The 5000-nt window shown below is 27.9% G+C and overlaps 1 protein-coding gene across 1 annotated transcript in view; it reads right to left on the bottom strand.

Annotated features, from left to right (window-relative positions):
• Nucleotides 1-5000, bottom strand: part of LOC137646730 (uncharacterized protein DDB_G0283357-like) — a 38663-nt gene that overhangs the window by 18111 nt on the left and 15552 nt on the right. The window lies entirely within an intron of this gene.

The following is a 5000-nucleotide window of genomic DNA, read 5'->3' as shown; positions in this document are numbered from 1 at the left end:
GGCGAAGAACAGCAGTAAGAGGAAAAAGGAGATGAAGTGGCCGGTCCTCTTGAGTAAAGAGTAATGACGACTACGAAGGATATTCACCCTCTTATATATGAAGGACTCATCTCGCAATATTCTCAAGTAATGTTTAATGTGACAATGATTAGGGTAAATTATTAGAGTACTTTTGTGATATCAAGGGAGCCACGGGGACTATTTAACCGCAAAACATAATTATACTTTAATTTTTCATGCTATGAACGGATAGGGAAAATATTGAGGATAATTTGTTTTACGGTAAAATAATAAAGAAAACGGATTGTCTGACGTGCGAAATTCGCTATGTCAATACATAGACTTTTTGCATAATTTTTCCCCTTTTTGGCTGTATGTTCCAGAATAAAGTAAATAAAGTCTCTCTCTCTCTCTCTCTCTCTCTCTCTCTCTCTCTCTCTCTCTCTCTCTCTCTCTCTCTCTCTCTCTCAATTTCTTTGTAAAGAGGAATGAATTATAAATTGACTTGAAAATAATCCTTGAAAACTTGTAGGCCTAAAATTTAAGTCATAAAATTTAGGTTTGCTTTATCTAATTACTAATAAGAATTTTCTTTTATTGATTTTCTAAACATTTATAAATATATATATATATATATATATATATATATATATATATATATATATATATATATATATATATATTTACTAGTTAAATAAAACTTCGAGCCAACCATCATCGTCATCATCATCATCATTATTATTATTATTATTATTATTATTATTATTATTATTATTATTATTATTATTATTATTATAATTATTATTATTATTATTATTATTCAACCACAGACTTCAGAGACAGGCGGTATCGGATTCCGGGGTTATTATCATTATTAGCTCCGCCAACGAAGTTGGAAGGAGGTTATATTTTCACCCCTGTTTGTCAGTTTGTCCGTTTGTTTGTATGTGAATAACTTCCTGGATTAACTGCTATGTTCAGACGTGGAATGGATTCAATTCTGAAAGGGTTAGGTCACATGTCAAGGTCAAGGTCAAGCAAAACGTCGAGATATAAGCTGCTATAACGGAGGTCTGTACTCTCAAGAGTGTTTTTCTAGTTATTATTATTATTATTATTATTATTATTATTATTATTATTATTATTTATCATCATGATTATTATTATTATTATTTGTCATCATCATCATCATCATCATCATCATTATTATTATTATTATTATAATTATTATTATTATCAAATCATACCATAATCATAAAACAAACAACATTTTTCAGAAAGGCATGTAAACAAAAGTAAAGACAATGAAACTACATTAACTTGATTAATAATAGACCCTCCATGATGTACTGGACTATTAACGGTCGGGTTTCCCAATATTTATTTACCACGGGTGAAGCAATGCTTTAATTAATAACTAGAATAGATTAAAATTCTTAGACCGAAATACTAGCTTATACTGGTCATTCTATTTTTTTTTTTTTCAGATGAGATTTAAATTTGATATATTTATTAATTTATTTACTTTTATTCATATATTAATCTGTGTGGTGTTACATGTCTTCAAGCTTTGTTTTTTTTTTCTTTTTCAATTTGGTCGTTTTTCTCTAGTAAAGTCTGTTCTGTTAAGCGAGGTATTTTAGCTTATGTCTGATAATAATAATAATAATAATAATAATAATAATAATAATAATAATAATAATAATAATAATAATAACAATAACAACAATAATAATAATAATAATAATAATAATAATAATAATGATAATAATAATAATAATAATAATAATAACACTGACACTAACAATAATAATAATAATAATAATAACAATAAAAATAATAATAATAATAACAATAACAACAATAATAATAATAATAATAATAATGATAATAATAATAATAATAATAATAATAATAACACTGACACTAACAATAATAATAATAATAATAATAACAATAATAATAATAATAATAATAATAATAATAATAATATCATTATTATAATTATTAGTACCACTATTTTTGTCATCATTATCATTATTACTATTATTATTTTGATCATCATTACTATTATTTACACTGGTCATTGACATGATTACCAAGAAAGCGAAGCAGTTATATCAAAACTACAATATATTGTTAATGATTATAAATCAATAATTATAATTATAAAATTTACATCACTAACTTCAACAGTTTTTAGCTTCCATCACAATATCATGCTCTTTTCATTTATCATCATCATCACCTCCTTCTACGGATATTGACGCAAAGGGCCTCGGTTAGATTTCTCCATTCATCATCTCCTACTTCACGCTTCAAGGTCCTCAGCCATGTAGGCCTAGGTCTTCCAACTCTTCCAGTGCCTTGTGGAGCTCATTTATAGCCTCTATCAATGTGCATACTCGTACATAATCCAGCTGAATGTTACTGTCAGTAAGGAATTTGGATTTGAATGGCGAATGCTTGTAATTTTTAAGAGAAATGAGTTTACATAAACCACTTTTTATCATAATTGTAGCACAATGAAAAAGGTACACAATTTATCTCAACTGAGAAAAGGGGAAATTTACTTTCGTTGTGTAATTTTCTAGTAAGGTCATTCATCGATCAAGTTGCAACAGAAACAAAGGAGGAGAGCTCCATCAAATTCATTACCATCAACATAAATATGAAAAACACCTCTGGCAATAAAAGCTGTGCAAGGAACAAAAACTCAAGCATTTGTATCCATAAATTTGTGTTGCGCAAGAAGAAAAAAACAAATGTGATAAGAGATTCTTCGCCGACCGCATAAACTAATGGTTTTGGTCAAACGTAAAAAAAAAAAAAAATATCCTCTCATGAATGTAGTCTCTGATGGACGTCAGTTACCAAGGTTGACGTGCAAAGAAAATGGAGAAATTAAGAGCGGTAACTTGAGAAATCTGCCTCTTACTAAATTGATACAGAATTCGATGAAATACGCTGATAAAAGTTATTACAAATTCTTTAAAAAACTGCCTGTGAGTGAAAAAATAAACGAGCAAAATATTAGTCATGATTCTGAAACTATGTTAGAGTAGATTACCATGAAGTAATTAATACAAATCCCTCCTAAATAAGTGTTTGACCATTGCTATATGTAATTTTACTGAAGGTTGAGTAAATAATCTATTTAGAAATAATAGAATGAAGCCAAATGAAAATTGAGAAAAGACCAATTGGATTTTTTTTTTTGCTCCACGACAAGTAAAGAAAATGATGTTTACAGCAATAGGAAGGAAACCGGTACATGGGTTTACTCTGACATAAGATTTAGAGATCAGTATAAATACAGTACGTAACAAACGCAGAAGCATCTTACGAAGTCCTTATGTTGATGTTTATGAAACATAGCCTTGAATTATATTCTGTATTCTAATTCTACATTTTAGGCATTCAGCGTTATGAAAATATATGAGATGTTGATAAAAATTTCGCAATTCTATATCAATTTAAATGGGGCTAAAATTTATATGCATGTAAAAAAAATTATGAATTCCAACAGAATTAATTTCCTGTTCTCATGCAGGATCTTAACACCTTTGGCGTTAGGTTTCTTTAAAGAATTGTAAGAATTTAATGCAGCAGTTTTATAAAGTGCAGGCTTTGCTATATATATATATATATATATATATATATATATATATATATATATATATATATATATATATATATATATATATATATATAAAGTTTAAGCAAGTAAAATTACTTTTCCTTTTGAGAATTACGGAGTTAATAATAAATCTTATACCATTTTTTAAACACCATATGAAAAAAAAAAATGTCTAAATTAAAATAACCAGATGAAAAAATATTAAGAGTTATTTTCATCATCATCATCATCATTATTATTATTATTATTATTATTATTATTATTATTATTATTATTACCTGAGCTACAACCATAGTTGGAAAAGCAGGATGCTATAACCCCAAAGGCTCCCACAAACAAAACTAGCCCAATGAGGAATGGGAATAAAAAATTAATAAACTATATGAGAAGTAATAAACAATTAAAATAAAACAACATTAAAACATATCTTTCATATATAAGTATTTGTAGTTTATATAAGAGATATTTATTTTAATATTACTCTTAAAATATTTATTTTTTCTTTGTTTCCTTTCCTCACTGAGCTATTTTCGCTGTTGGAGACCCTGGGCTTTTAGCATTCTGTTTTTCCAACTAGGGTTGTAGCCTAGCAATTAATAATAATAATAATAATAATAATAATAATAATAATAATAATATAAAAAGAGACTTGCTATATATCCGAATGTTCAACATAAAAATATGTGGTGCAAGTTTGAACTTTTGAAGTTAAATCGATTCAACTATTCCTCCTCCTATTACTACTACTACTGTCACTATTACTACTACTACTACTACTACTACTAGTAGTAGTAGTAGTAGTAGTAGTAGTAGTAGTAGTAGTATAGATTAAGCTGTCCCTATACCAGCCCAGATTCTTTGCTCTATAGATCAACCCCTTCCATAGAAACTCCACGGCTGGTTAAATTACAACTCCCATTATCAAAATCATTTACGTTTCCGAGGCTTCTTCAAGAGTCGTACTATAATTACATTTAGATTACAATACTTTTTATATCAAAACAAATGATATCAAAACCACCAAGGCCATTACCATCTCCATTTTAAGCACCATTACCCTACTATTATTGTCATTACCAAAAACATTACTGCTAGTGGGGGTTCCACAGACTGTTGTCATTATGCTTATTATTGTTTTTTTTTTTTATATGTCCATCTTCAGTGGTATCCTAGTTGACATTGATACAAAAACTCACGACTCCCTTATCTGTCCTTCAATCCATTACATCTTTTATTACTGAAGCCATTATTATTTATACTTTCAATTGTAAAACTCTTGTCATTTCAAGATATGTCGGTTTTATCCAGTGATTAAACGAACCCACTCCATTTCAACTTATATCAGTGAGCTCAAACTCAT

The sequence above is a fragment of the Palaemon carinicauda genome, chromosome 9 (assembly GCF_036898095.1).
Source record: "Palaemon carinicauda isolate YSFRI2023 chromosome 9, ASM3689809v2, whole genome shotgun sequence".
NCBI classification, from domain to species: domain Eukaryota; kingdom Metazoa; phylum Arthropoda; class Malacostraca; order Decapoda; family Palaemonidae; genus Palaemon; species Palaemon carinicauda.
This window is presented reverse-complemented; position numbering and strand designations above follow the sequence as displayed.